Source organism: Arvicola amphibius, chromosome 12 (assembly GCF_903992535.2).
Source record: "Arvicola amphibius chromosome 12, mArvAmp1.2, whole genome shotgun sequence".
In the NCBI taxonomy this organism is placed as follows: Eukaryota; Metazoa; Chordata; class Mammalia; order Rodentia; family Cricetidae; genus Arvicola; species Arvicola amphibius.
In genome coordinates this window covers 21750483-21766121 of record NC_052058.2, presented here as the reverse complement: position 1 = coordinate 21766121, position 15639 = coordinate 21750483, and the positions used below count along the sequence as shown (strand labels likewise).

General features: G+C 42.0%; 1 protein-coding gene across 3 annotated transcripts in view; it reads left to right on the top strand.

Annotated features, from left to right (window-relative positions):
* Positions 1-700: 700 nt before the first annotated feature.
* The window catches only part of Dcaf8 (DDB1 and CUL4 associated factor 8), a 44310-nt gene continuing 29371 nt past the window's right edge, over positions 701-15639 (top strand). The window contains exons 1-3 of one of the 3 annotated variants that reach the window (XM_038349303.2): positions 778-996; positions 1282-1381; positions 1897-1964. The gene's annotated coding sequence lies outside the window, so the exon portion shown is untranslated. Of the gene's footprint in view, positions 997-1281; positions 1382-1896; positions 1965-15639 lie in introns of all 3 variants that reach the window. The other 2 variants (XM_038349302.2, XM_038349301.2) reach the window with 2 other exon arrangements.

Below are 15639 nucleotides of genomic sequence, written 5' to 3'. Positions count from 1 at the left end.
GAGAAACTCTGTCTGGGAAAACCAAAATAAATAAATAGATAGATAGATAAATGAAAGAAAAAAGAAAAAGAATACCACAAGGAAATCTATTTTATTTTTGTGTATATGCTGGGTGTGTGTGTTAGGGGTGGGGGAAGGACTCATTCTAGCCCAGAATTTACTACTGATTAGGTTGACCTCCAACTTGAGCCTCCTACGTGCTAGCTGTGCACCACTATGCCCAGCTTGAAACCTGGCTCACATTTCTTGTTTAAAGAAAAACAGAACAACAACAAAAAAATCTACTTTGAGGGTCAATACTGTGTTTAAACCTGGCGGTGGTGGCGCACTTGGGAGGCAGAGGCAAGCGGATCTCTGAGTTTGAGGTCAGCCTGGTCGACAGTGTGAGTTCCAGGACAGCAGAAAAACTGTCTGGAAACCCCTGCCCCCCCCCAAAAAAAAGATTTTAAAAATGTGTCAAGAGTTAGAACCTGGAGGACGCCTAGTGACTTGCCTGCCAGTCCCATGGAAAGTGAGGTTCATTTTCCATCACAACGCTAAGGAGTCCCTAAATCACATGTGTTTTGAATACCAGGAGCCAAGCCACCACTCTGAAACCACAAAAACAACTTGACTCTTCCGCAGCGCGCACGCGCCCCTCGCGGCTTCGGTTGGCCGTAAGCCCCGCCCCTTGCGCGGCCACCGGGAGGGTTGGGAGGCGAGGGCTCGCGCGACCGTTCTCGCTCAGTCTCCTCCAGCACAGCGTCGCAAACGCGGCCGGAAAGCGTGACGGCGCAGGCGCAGGCGCAGAGACCCGAGGCGGCGGTGGTGGCTGCCGCTGGCCAGTGTAAGATGGCGGCGGCGTTGGTGGCGGCAGTGGACGGGGCGGCTGGGCCTGGAACAGTCGGAGCATCCGCTGGCAGAAGGATGACCCAAGTCGGGAAGCGGGCCGCCGAGCCTCGCCGACTCCCGTGCTTGTAACTGTCCCAGCCGGACGCCCTCCCCTTGACCTACCCGGTCCGTGTCTCGTTCCGGCTCGGCCTGTCCCCCCTCTCCCTGACCGCTTCCCCGCAGGATGGGCCCTATCCCTTTCCTAAGCTCCCAGGGTTTAGGTCTTCCTCCCCTCACCCGGGTCAGTGCTGGGAGGACTGCTTGTCCTTTGCCCAGGTCAGTCCCGGGGTTGCCCCCTAGAGCTAAAATTCATGGGGACTTTTAGTTCGTCCGGTGACCCATCTGTATGTTCTCATTTCTCTCTTAATAATGTGAGGACCCGGTTCTGTCTGCGTCTCCCTGTGACTTCAGGGCCACCGCGCAGTGTGCCTCCCTCCCCCATCCCAAGTTCTCAGGCCCAGCACCTTGTACGGAAGGCCGAGGTCCAAGAAACTGGCAGTTTATACTTGAGGTCTGGTCTTGTACGTGTTGTGATATGATTCTTTTAGTGTACCTCCCCCTGTCCCGGAATCTTTTAGGACACCTTAGAACGGCCCCAGTTGGTCCTTATTAGTTGGAAAGCATCTGGTGGCTTGAATTTCTGACTCATGATTGTTGGTAGAGTCTGTAAACAAACCGGCACTAGCGCTATCACATTCTCCCTGGGTCCTCCTCCTCCCCCTTCCACTCTGTAGCTTGTGGATGAGAGGTGGTTTGGTGTAGAGTTGAAAAGATGCAGGTTTTCTTGATAAATGACTTCTTAGTGTTGGTGGAGCTGGGAGGTAACTTGCCTGACGTTTAAGTCTCGTGTTAATTCTTTGTATTTAAGTTCCGTGTATGGGTTTTGTTCAGTAGTCAGAATTGAATTAAGTTATTTGGTTTTAAATAGTTCTGAGGCCGACGAGAAAATAGTAAAGTGTGGTCATAAATATTTTGACTACGTTCAGAAGAAGAGACCCCTTTGCCATGTAAACTTTCTTTTCTCAGTTATTCAGTGGACCTCCAGACCAGTTTTCTCAGGAGCCAGCCTTACAGCGGTGACAAAAGGAGGAAAGGTGAGCGGGAGTCGAAGACATTCAATTCCTCAGTCCAGGACAAGTGCAGATCGCTAAACTCTTAACACATTTACCATGGTTTCCAAAAGTTTGCCTATTGTAACTTTGTTCCAGCTTTGGTTAAATTACTTAATTGGCTGTGTTTTGACCTGCTACCCTAAACTATTGCTGTGTGACCTCAAATGATTTGAATTAAGCCTAGAGTGAGCACTCTGCCTGTGTTTGTTTTGGTTTTAATTCGTTTGCACTGTGTTTTGTCTTTGTGTGGATCATGTCTTATACTATTTAAAAATTGAGAATGGGTTTGCCGGAATTCTGTTTAGTTTTATTTGGCGGGGGTGGGGGCTGGGGGGAATGGAGTGGGGATGGGGGCTGGTTTTTTGAGACAAGAGTTTCTCTGTGTAACAGTCCTGGCTGTCCTGGAACTTGCTTCGTAGATCATTCTGGCTTGAAACTCAGAGATTCGCCTGCCTCTGCCTCCTGAGTGCTGGGATTAAAGGCAGTTAGCCTTTTGTCAATTCAGATCTCTTCTCCCAAACCCAAAAGTTATCATCCATGCCATAGGAGTGAAGAGTGATTCTCCATTTAGTTGGTGTCCAAGTCCAGATAGTCTCAGAGGTCCAACTTTTCAAAACACAGTGGCTAACTTTTGGTTAAAAGTATCTCCTTTTGTAGCTAGCTTACAGAACTTTTGATTAGTAGAAACAGCATCATGTGCTTTCATCAAAGTGGGCCAAGCCACAGAAGGAGTAGGAACCCAGTTGTAAATGTAGTTTCTGTCAGGCTTTTAGATTTCTGGTAGTACAGAGTAGAACTGTTTTTGAGACTCATAAGACTTACTAGAAAAGTCTTTGTAGTATGATTTGTAGTATGAAAAATTTGAGAGTGACTGTGCTAAGTTTTATTCCACATGATGCCCAAGCCAGAAAATGTTTATTATGAACTAAAATAAAAATTTTAATGATGATGTATTATGTCAGATCTAAGAATATGCTGGGCAGTGGTGTCGCATGCCTTTAATCCCAGCACTTGGGAGGCATAGGCAGGCAGATCTCTGTGAGTTCGAGGCCAGCCTGATGTACAAGAGCTAGTTCCAGGACAACAGGACAAGGTTCCAAAGCTATAGAGAAACCTTGTCTCGAAAAACCAAAATATAAAAAAATAAAAAAGAGTTAAGAATAAAAGTACAGCTTTTTAAAATTTAGTTTTATGTGTACGGGTGTTTTACCTGCATGGTTATCTGTGCACTGCTTGCATGACTCATACAGGAGGAGATCAGAAGAGGGTGTCCGATACCCTGAAACTGTAGGTATAGATAGATGGTGAGCTGCCATGGGTGCTGTGAATCAAATCTGGGTCTTCTCCAAGAACAGCAAATGCTCTCAACCACTGAACCATTTCTCCAGCCCATTTATTTGATTTTTGAGACAGGGACTCACTCTCCTGGGCTGGCCTGAAATTGGCTATGTAGATCAGGCTCATCTTGCAAACTGTAAGCCTTCTCTAGTTTCCCAAGTGCTTGTGCACAGATGTGGGGCCCGGTGCACAGGAAGTTACATGTGTTTGTTTTGTTTTAGCATCATCTTTCTAATTTCTTCCAGTTTTTGTTTTGTTTGTTTGTTATAAAAGAATTGGGGCCTAGGCTGGTGGTGGTAGTACACACCTTTAATCCCAGCACTTGAAAGCAGAGGTAGGCAGATCTCTGTGAGTTTGAGGCCAGCCTGGTCTGTAAAGTGAGTTCCATGACAGCCAGAACTACATAGTGAGACCCTGTCTCAGAAAAACAAAAACTGGGCGTATGTCTAAGTAAACTCTCTGTTACTGAGTCACAGCCTCAGATTCATTTTTAAGATTTATGTATCTGTCTGTGTGGGAATTTATGCATGTGAGGGCAGTGCCTATGGAGGCTAGAACAGAAGAAAGCACCACTTTGGAGCTAGAGTTACAACCTGTTGTGAACTGTCGTGTGGTTTCCAGAAATTGAACTCAGGTCCTCTGCAAGACCAATAAGCACTGTAATTGCTGAGCCAACTCCAGTCCCCTCAAATTTAGTTTTAATTGTTCATATCAGATGTTTGCTTTGTAAGTGCTCATGTGAGGTATCTTTCAAACCTGATTTCTGAGTATAAGACTAGGGAATGTTTGTATATATGTATTTCTAAATATCTCTGCCTCTGTCCCCCCCCATCCCCATACAAGGCTGTCCTGAAACTTGCTCTGTAGACCAGCCTGGCTCTAAATGCATTCCCTTTTTAAAAAAAAAATATTTATTTATTTATTATGTATACAACATTCTCTCTGTGTGTATGCCTGCAGGCCAGAAGAGGGCACCAGACCCCATTACAGATGGTTGTGAGCCACCATGTGGTTGCTGGGAATTGAACTCAGGACCTTTGGAAGAGCAGGCAATGCTCTTAACCTCTGAGCCATCTCTCCAGCCCCCCCCCCTTTTTTTTTTTTTTAAAAAAAAGATAGATTTATTTATTTATTTATTTATTTATTTATTTATTTATTTATTGGTTTTTCGAGACAGGGTTTCCCTGTAGTTTCTAGAGCCTGTCTTGGAACTAGCTCTTGTAGACCAGGCTGGCCTCGAACTCAGAGATCCACCTGCCTCTGCTGGGATTAAAGGCGTGCGCCACCACCGCCCGGCTTTATTTATTTATTTATTTATTTATTTATTATGTATGCAACATTCTGCCTCTATATATGCCTGCAGGCCAAAAGAGTGCGTCAAATCTCATTACAGATGTGGTTGCTGGGAGTTGAACTCAAGACCTCTGGAAGAGCAGCCACTGCTCTTAACCTCTAAACCATGTCTCCAGCCCCTCTAAATGCATTCTTAAACTAAATATCAATAATTCCTTTTTGTTTTGTTTCTGTTTCTTCAAGATAGGGTTTCTCCTTTAACAATTCTGGCTGTCCTGGAACTCTCTTAGTAGACCAGGCTGGCCTTGAACTCACAGTGATCCACTTTTGTCTCCCAAGTGCTGGGAAAAAAGGCGTGAGCCACCACCGGCCAGCCATCAATAATTTCTTTGTTCATTGATTTCTTCCTCTTGATCTGTTAACATACCTTATAGTATTCATTTCTGCTATAAGTTCACTAGTTTGTAACTGTCCCCTGTGTGATTCAGTTTTGATGCAAAAAGGGATAATTTTCTCCAAGATGATGAGCCCTGCAGTGAACCTCACCAACAAATGATTAAGAATGTGATAACAGCCAGACAATGGTGGTGCACACCTTTAATCCCAGCACTTGAGAGGCAGAGGCAGACGGATCTCTGTGAGTTCGAGGCCAGCCAGTTCAACAGAGCGAGTTCCAGGACAAGCCCCAAAGCTACAGAGAAACCCTGTCTCGAAAAACCAAAAAAAAAAACAAAAAACAAAACAAAACAAAATAATAAAAAAAGGAATGTGAGAAGGAAATACTTTCTTTTTCTCAAGTGAATCTACACTATCTTTAGACAGTGCAGATAAAGAATTTTAAACCTGTTTGGTTTGGTTTTTTTTTTCCACATCTGTTTTGGAAGAGACAAGGGTTCATAAAAGTTGAAGTTTTGATGACAGTACAGTAAGTAGGCACTTTCAGACCAGTGATTTTTTGTGTTGTTGTTGTTGTTGTTTTAGGGCTGATTAACTTTTATTACCACTACCCAGGGGCTGGATTTCTATCGATATGTCAGGACTCTTGGCAGTGGTCATGAGTTAGGCATTTGTATTTCATGAGATTGGAGGTTTCTGTTGCATGAAGGCTGTGAAAGAGAAAAGGAAATATGTTGAAATAATAACTTGACTACCCTTTACTGCCTTTTTTACTGGATAAGGACCTTCCACCCCCACCCACTTCCAAAAACCTGCAGGAAACATTTTAGGTAGCATCTTGGTGTACATTGAATCCTATTTTTTAGTCTGTGTATCACAGCTATAAAATTCTTGTCATTCTAAGGACATTTCAGTGTTCTGATTATTACCAAAGAATAAGGATTTTGTTGTTTCTTTCTCCCTCTCTTCTAAAGATGGACTCTCATGTAGCCCAGTCTGGCCTCAAACTCATTATGTAACTGAGCATGACTTGACCTTCCAGTCTTAGCCTCTGCCTTCCTAATGCCATCACAGCATGTACCACCATCCAGGTTTTATTTTTTTGAGAGGACCTCATCTTGAGCTCACTATGTAGCTCAGACTGACCTTGAACTCACACTACTACTACTACTACTACTACTACTACTACTACTACTACTGCTGCTGCTGCTACCACTACTACTGTTCAATGTCCTGAGTGCTAGCATTATAGGTATGGGTGACCACGCCTGACTTTAGATTAGAGGTTATTAAAATCAAATGACTAGTCAAACTATGTTATTGGTAGATTTATTACTATATTGTTCTTGCTGTATAAAAGTTACACTAAACTAGGAAATAGCTAAGTTATAAAAAAGCAGCAAGGATCCAAAGTGTTGGGTATTGTGGTGCACATTTTTAATCTTGGCACTCAGGAGGCAGAGGCACTGAGTTGGGAGCCAGTCTTGTGTACACAAGTGTGTTTCAGGACAGAGCTATATATAGAGGACCCTGTCAGAAAAAAAGGAAGGGTGAGAGAGAGAGAGAGAGAGATCCAGTCTGAAGTTTCTACAATATAGCATTGGCATTAGAGTTGTTTTTAAATTTATTCATTTATTTTTGGAGTTCTTGAGTCTTTGGGATTGAATTTGCCTTTTTCTTTTCTTAAATAGATTATCAGTAAATCGTGGGATAATCTGTTACTCCCTTTCCCTATTTAGAATCCAGGCACCTGAGTGAATTAGATCAGTAGCAGGCATGGAAGTCTTAGAACCATGTGTACAGTGAGCTCCATGATTTGTAGTTGGGATTTTTTTTTTGTCAACCATGGGATAAAAATATTAATTGGCAAAGTATAGAATAAACTATTGATAAGTTTTATATTGCAGGAATATGGGCAAGAGGTAATTTACAGACACAGAAATAATTTACAGACAGGTATAGTGACTTTTTTTTCCTTTTTTTATTTTTATTTTTATTTTTTATTTATTTTTTTTAAATATTTATTTATTTATTATGTATACAATATTCTGTCTGTGTATATGCCTGCAGGCTAGAAAAGGGCATTACAGATGGTGGTGAGCCACCATGTGGTTGCTGGGAATTGAACTCAGGACCTTTGGAAGAGCAGGCAATGCTCTTAACCTCTGAGCCATCTGGTTTTTCAAGACAGGGTTTCTTTGTGTAGCCTTGGCTGCCCTTGACTAGCCTCGAACTCAGAGAGGTCCATTGATTCTGCCTCCAGAGTTAAACACATTAAACACTGATTAAAGGTGTGTGCCACCACCACCCAGATTCAAGTTTGCTATAGAAACCAGGTGGTAGTGGTGTACACCCTTAATCCCAGCCCTAAAGGTATATAAGACCAGAGGAGACAGCCCTCACTCTCAGTCTCATTCTGAGATTCCTGGAGGCAGGATCGCTTTTTAGACCACTAGAATCAAAGCCTAAAAGTATAAGCCCTGGTATTTGGTATTATTAACATAGAGAATGGGACATTAATCCATAGTTTCTTTCTCACCTCCTCCCCTTAAAAAATATAGGTTCTTATGTAGTCCAGTCTGGGCCTCAAATTAGTTGAGAATGATCTTGAACTTCTGAACTTCTTGCCTCCACGTCGTAAGTGCTGGAGATATAGTTGTGAGCCATCAGTACAGCCTTGACTGAGAGTTAACTGAATCCTAGTGGGGTCCCCCTCCCCCCACCAATGGTTTCTCTATAGCTTTGGAGCCTGTCCTGGAATTCACTCTGTAGACCAGGCTGGCCTTGAACACACAGAGATCCACCTGCCTCTGCTTCCTGCATGCTAGGATTAAAGGCGTGTGCCATCATTGCACTATGAATCCTAGTGTTTTATGATCCTTGGATAGGGAAAAGAAATAGCTGAGTCCTTGAATAACAGAGTCACTTAGCTGGGCACAGAGGCATACACTTGTTATCCTAGTTATCCTAGCACCCAGGAGGCTGAGGCAGGAGGGTGACTTTGAATTTGAGACAAATCTGGGCTGAAATTGCAAGTTTTCAGATGAGTATATGCTACATAATAATAAGTCCTTGTCTCAATTGACACCTCCGCCAAAGAAGCTCCCTAGGTAATTTCATTAGAATAGCTTCTCACTCTCAGAATCTTTTTGTAGTATACAAATGTTTCTTTGTAGTGATGGAAGTAAGAGGAAACATGAATCCTTTTTTGTTTGTTTCAGTTGTGTTTTGTTGTTTGAGATTGTTTTTTTGGTTTTTCGAGACAGGGTTTCCCTGTAGTTTCTAGAGCCTGTCCTGGAACTAGCTCTTGTAGACCAGGCTGACCTCGAACTCAGAGATCCGCCTGCCTCTGCCTCCCGAGTGCTGGGATTAAAGGCATGCGCCACCACCGCCCAGCGAGACAGTGTTTTTGTGTGTAGCCTTGGCTATCCTGGAACTCACTCTGTAGACCAGGCTGGCCTTGAACTCAGATTCGACTGCCTCCCAAGTGCTAGGACTGAAGGCATGAGCCCCCATGCCCAGTGAAGTCTTTTTACCCTTGACTTTCCTCACCCGTGCTGTCCCCACTTTTATCTTTTCTCTGAGAATAGATATTTCCTAAGATTCTCGCCTGGGACTTTCTTCCTTAGAGCTTATTCTTAGGTACTGATTTAGTTTGTTTTTAATAAGGTTTCGATTACAGGGTATCTGATTTTGAAATTTGTTTAGATAATTTGTAATTCGGTATATCTATCACTAATTTATTCAAAAAATTTGAATTCTGTTTTTACTTGAGTGGGTGTTTCGGGAGCTCCTTCAGCCAATAGCTGCTGAGATACCAGCCCATTGGGGCGTGGTCTCTCTCTTTAAAAATGCGGCCACTTCCCTCCACTTGCTCTCTGGCTTCTGGCTCTGATTCTGGCTCTGCTTCCGGCGACTAGGCTCCCTTCCTGATTGCGCAGTTGGCTGGGACAGTGATCTGTAAGTTTTTCCCTTTTAAATAAATAACCATTCTATTAATCATAATTCCAAACTGGTGTGGGATTGTTTGTGACATATGCCTTCATCTGGCACCCGAACGTTTGGTTTTAGGACCCCTCCTTCCCCCGCTCGGCTTGGCACGAGCCCTCCCTCCCCTCAGCTGCGGCCTGTGCCTTGTGTGTGGAGCCAGCAGTTTAATATAAATTATCATGCAGTGGCTTTTCTTGCTGAAATTCTTTATATTTTCCCTTTACACGCCTCAGAATGACTTCAAGTCCCCATGCACCCTATCGTTTGCCTCCCCATGTGGATTTAAACTCCACAGACCCGCACAGTCTTTGCCCGCCTGGCCTACTCTTTTCTGAGACTTTTTTTTTTTTTTTAATATTTATTATGTATACAATATTCTGTCTGTGTGAATGCCTGCTGGCCAGAAGAGGGCACCAGACCTCATTACAGATGGTTGTGAGCCACCATGTGGTTGCTGGGAATTGAACTCAGGACCTTTGGAAGAGCAGGCAATGCTCTTAACCTCTGAGCCATCTCTCCAGCCCCTCTGAGATGTTTTTTAAATCTCCCTTGCAAGCGCAGCACTTAAGTGGCACGAACCAGAGTGCAAGCTGTTGCCGAAAGCTGCAACCCCTCAGGGCAACTCTGTCACATGGAGGCCATACAAGGGTTGCTCTTCTCTACCCCTGGATTCTGGGTTTCTGGTTCCGTGTATGGAATTGATTTAATTACATTTTCTTTGTTGAGCAACTCGCATTTCCCAGTTTTTAACAAATACTAAGGCGGACCATGAAACAGGACCCCGTTTTAGTCACCTTTGCGTGGTTCTAGTGACACTGCAACAGCGCCACCTCCTGCATAATAGGTAATATGGCAGCTTTCGTTTCCAATGTAAATTTTACTGTTTTGTTTATTAATACAATGGATTATATCATGCGAGGTTTATATGACTATGGGGATACCTTAATTTACTGGTTACTAGGTTTCAGCATTCTTTTCAATATTCTATCATTAAGGAAGAATATGGCACTCCTAAGAACCATACAATCTTTACTAGAAACTCAGGCAGGTCAGGAGATTCATTTTAAGAGAGACAATGATAAAAAGATTCGAAAAGATTGAAGAAATTATTGGAGCTGGTGAACAGAGTAAGGCACAAGGACAGGATACAATGCCACCACCAGCTATTAGAACTGGCTTACCCAGGGTTTTAGCAACATACCCTGTAATTTATTCTGACAAAGCGTCAACTTCTAAGGGCTCAAAGGGAGTCAAAGAAGCTAGATGGAGGCCAATAGAAATGAATGATCTAAAAGAAATCAAGCAAGCTGTCGTTAATTATGGCTTGCACTCTGCATTTGTTAAGGAAATGATAAGGACTTGGGCTTCTAATGTCAGAGCTACCTCCCCCCCCCCCATGATTTCTATCAGCATCTGCAGTTTTAGATGATGGACCTTCCTTGATGTTTGGAATTTATTTCAGAGAAGAATCCACACATATGGAACAGCAAGGAAAAGCAAAAGGTGTGGAGGGTTCCCAAGATCAAATTCTTGGTGTAGGAGCGTGTGCTGATCCACAGGTCCAAGCTCTTTATGATGAAGAAGTATTGTCATTATGTCACAAGGCAGCCTTAAATGCTTGGAATAGAATACAAGATCCAGGGAAAAGGGTCGAATCATATACCAGGATTAGGTAGGGACAGAGAGAACCCTTTGTTGACTTTTTGCAAAGATTAAGGCTCTGGACATAGGGGTAACAGACCCAGAAGCTAGACGAATACTTCTTGAATCGCTAGCTTTTGAAAATGCAAATGTAGATTGCAAAAAGATAATTGGGCCTTTAAAGTCTAGATTAGCACCTATGGATGAATGGATTCAGCATACAATGACTGTTGAGATGTTTAGCTATAATGATGAATCTTGGGTAGGAAAAGCAATTTCCAAAGCAGTGAGGAGACATCAAACTGCCAGGTGTTTTAATTGTGGTAAATTAGGACATCTGCAAAGAGACTACAGACAAAGAACTTCTAGGAATAATATCTCCTGGGAATGACAAAAATAGGAGACCTCGGCCTTCAGGTATATGTAGGAGATGCGGTAAAGGCCAACATTGGTCCAACGAATGCAGGTCAACAACAGACAAGGCAACCCGATACCATCGGGAAACCCCTTAAGGGGCCTCTCGCAGGCCCCCAAGCCAACAGTGGCCCAGTCATTCCCAGTCACAGTGGAGAACATGTCTCACCAAGAAAATGAAAAGCTCCAATTTCTGCTGTAAAAAGTAATACTGGTCTAAATGATGAATTACATGTGGAGGACGAGTCAAAAAATCTAGTAGGACAGAGTAAACATATATTTTGGCAGACTTCTATTAACGATCAAAGACCAAAGCTAAGAGTCCGTATAAATGACATTTTTATTGAAGGCTTATTAGACACAGGTGCGGATGTAAGTATCATTACTCCAGAATCTTGACATCCAAATTGGCCTCTTCAAGAGGTGGACGTTCAGTTCCTGGGAATTGGAACCCTATCTCGTATAAAACAAAGCACAAGATGGGTTGAATGCATAGGGCCTGAAGGGCAAATAGGAAGACTAAGGCCATATATAGCCAATATTGCAATAAATTTATGGGGCCGTGACCTGCTACAGCAATGGAATACCCAGATTAACATTCCTGTAGTTCCAGGAACTCATAATTCTGGGAAGGATATGATGAGGTATTATGCAAAAAGGTCACCATCCATTCAGGCTGTACAAGAACATATAGCAAATAGCAAACCTTTAGAGTTACCAACAGCCCTACCTTTAAAATGGCTAACTGGGAAGCCAATATGGATCAAAACAGTGGCCGCTAGCTGAAGATAAGTTACAGGCTTTGAAACAGCTGGTACAAGAGCAACTAGATACTCACCATATTGAAGAATCAACCAGCCCTTGGAATTCTCCTGTGTTTGTTGTAAAAAAGAAATCTGGTAAATGGAGAATGGTGACAGATCTAAGAGCTGTCAACAAGGTAATTCAACCTATGGGCCCATTACAATCTGGAATTCCTTTGCCTTCTCTATTACCAAAAGGATGACCTCTTATAGTTATTGATTTGAAAGATTGTTTTTTCACTATACCTTTACAAGAAAAGGATAGAGAAAAATTTGCCTTCATGGTGCCTACTTATAATAATTCTCAGCCTACTAGGAAATATCAATGGACTGTCCTCCCACAGGGTATGCTCAATAGTCCTACATTGTGCCAATATTTTGTAAGTAAGCCATTGGAAATAATTCGTAAGCAATTTCCCAAGTCCATAATTTATCATTACATGGATGACATTTTGTTATCTGATTCAAATAAAGATACTTTAGAAAGGATGCTTGAAGAAGTAAAGAAAGTCTTGCCTAAATGGGGATTACAAATTGCCCCTGAAAAGATTCAAAGAGGAAATTCTATTAATTACCTAGGTTACAGAATAGGGTTAGAGAAAATTAAAACGCAAAAGGCACAAGTTAGGAGAGACCAGTTACAAACTCTTAATGATTTCCAAAGATTGTTAGGAGACATTTCCAGTCTACGACCAGCTGTTGGGATAACACCTGATCTAATAGTTCATTTAAACAAAACCTTAGATCGTGATAAAGATTTGAATAGTCCCAGAAAACTGACAGCTGAAGCAGAAAAGGAACTGGCAATGATTGTTTAATATTACTTGTATGTATATTATTTCAGGTCTGATCACTTGGTATTGGATAATGAATTAGGGCTCTTTTCCCTGGAGAAGAATATTTCTCCTATTGTCTTTTTCTTCCCTGTCAATGTTCTTTGTCTAGGGCTGAGGCCTGGTGAGGGATCCCATTCCATGTTAGCTTGTCTATTGGTATTATCCTCCTTCAGGTCTTGTTTAGGCAGCCACAATGAGGCTTCATGAGTGTAGCTTCTTTAGTTTCTAGATGTAACCTCACAGTAGAGAACAGGTGATCACACGGTGTCCTGTTCCAGCGGATAACATCTATAACACAGTTCCAGCACCTAAAGCTTAGGGATCACCTGGGGTGGGGAGCAGATTGTAAGAGCCAGAAGAAAATGACTTTTAAATGACCTGGTTTTGTTTGGAAACAAGAATTGATAATAAGGAAAGGACTAATTCCAGATGATGATGGGATCTGGAAAAGCAGATCTGTCTTCTTAGTGGGAACTAAAACCCTACCTCATTTAAATACAGATGTTTATGTAGGAGAGTTAGCTGCATAGCAGAATGAAACATGGATTGGCCTGAGTGAATGCTGGGAAAATAGCAGTCATAAGAACTGACTAAAGGGCTGGAGAGATGGCTCAGCCGTTAAGAGCACTGGCTGCTCTTCTAGAGGTCCTGAGTTCAATTCCCAGCAACCACATGGTGGCTCACAACCATCTGTAATGAGATCAGGCATACATGCAGGCAGATTACTGTATACATAATAAATAAATCTTTTTAAAAAAAGAACTGACTAAAACCAAGTTCTTACTAAAAGGATCAAGAACAGTACCTGCCATAATGTTACTGAGATGTTTCTGTCAGGCCCAAAATAAAGTAATCAGACTAGTTGTTATAGGCCCTAGACAGAAGGATTTAACATGAATCCAAGGAAAGTTAAAATAAAATAATGTCAGCCAAGCAGTGGTAGTGCACATCTTTAATCCCAGTACTCAGGAGGCAGAGGCAGGTGGATCTCGGAGTTTGAGGCCAGCCTGGTCTACAGATAAGTTCCAGCTTGGACAGTCAGGGAGGGCTACACAGAGAAACCCTGTCTCAAAAACAAAATAATGTCAACGATGAGGTGTAGCTCAGTGGTGGTATGTGTTTATCGTGTCTGTGTAAGCCCTGAGCTCAATTTCTAGCAACAGTAAGGATTCAGATTAGTAGCTCACTTGCTAGAAATACATTGAGTTTTTAGCAGAATATTCTTAGTTTTCACCAAAACAGTAAACAGGTTCTTTATCGTATGTTAGATTCATCTTGCCATTTATGTTGGTTACTGATAAATAAATGTTTTATCTGAGGCACAAATCCATTTAACACTTTCAATTTTAGGTTAGGACATGTGACATTTTACTCAGTTGCTGTGATGCATTGGCCACGTTCATAAATTTATATTAGTAATGATAGCTTTATCCAGCCGTGGTGGCTCACATGTATGTAACCCCAATACTGGTCTGGTGGAAGGAAGGATCAATGCAAATCTGAGACCAACTTGGATTATATAGTGAGTTCTAAGCTGCCATGGGCTATGTGGTAATAACTTATCTCAAACAAAACAAATATCTCCCTCCAAAGAAAGTGCCAGAGTAATAATAGGGATAGTAATGGTGCAGTCTTGAGAATTTAGTGCCTTAAAAAACAAAAACCAGTTTCTAGCCAGGCAGTGGTGACATACACCAGCATGTGAATCTCTCTGAGTTGGAGGCTAGCCTGGTCTACAGAGCGATTCTAGGACAGCCAGGGCTACACAGAGAAAACCGTCTTGGCAAACAAAAGACAAACTAAAGCAAAAAAAAATTATTTTTATTTCTTAAAATTATGTGTATGTGTCTGGGGAATGCAGCTGTCCACACAGGCCAGAGACATTTTATCCCACAGGAGTTAGAGGTGGTTGTGAGCCATGCAGTGTGGGTTCTGGAAACGGAACTCTGATCCTCTGTAAGATGGTTAGTGTAGTCTCAGCAGTTTTAGTTAATTAATGATAAAATTCAGAATCTTTCCTCAAGTGGTCATTATGTGTTGTAAGAAGTTTTTTGTTGTAGATTTTTTAATTTTGGGGGCAGGGGCTTACTCTGTAGCCCTGACTGGCCTGAAACCTACCATGTAGACCAGGCTAGCCTTGAATTCCCAGAGGTTTGCCTTCTTAGTGGATAAAGGGCATGCGTCATCATGCCAGGCTTTTGTAAGAGTTCAAAATATATTTGTAAGAATCAAAATATATTTTGATTACTGTTGTTTGTCATTTGTTTCATAGATATTTTAAGAGTCTATAGCTTACCTTTTTATTGTCTAGTCTCTTGGAAAGACTTTTAACTTTGATAAATCCATTTTATTAATTTTAAAACTATGGTTGTTTCCTACTCTAAGAAATAGTTACCTAATCAAAGTTTACTAAGCTCCATCGTTTGCTTTGTAAAGTTGTGTGAATCCTTTCATTTATTTACTTGTAGGGATGTTAAGATTGAGCTCAGAGCTTTGCGCGTGCTGAGCTTGTGCTCTGCCATCATCTGTATACATCTATATACGTTATACCTCTTTTTTTACTTATGGATATTTTGCAGTTTAGGGGTCAAGGTTGTTTATGTTGTGATGGCCAGTTGTTCTAGCACGTGTAGTTTGTTATACAGAACTTTCAGTAAGGAAGTCCTGAATTTTTCTTTTATTTATTTATTTTTTACTTATTTGTTTTTTTGAGACAGGGTTTCCTATGTAGCCCTGGCTGCCCTGGAACAAACATGTAGGCCAGGCTAGCCTCAGACTCAGAGATCTTCCTGCCTCTGCTTCTTGAGTTCTAGGGTTAAAAGCATGTGTGCCACCAAACCTGGTCACCAACAATTTTTAAAAGATTCTTGGTTATGTTTCTGCTGACATTTAGTTAATATATAGTTAGCTAAAAAAAACTCAAGCTCTATTATTAATACAGAAAAA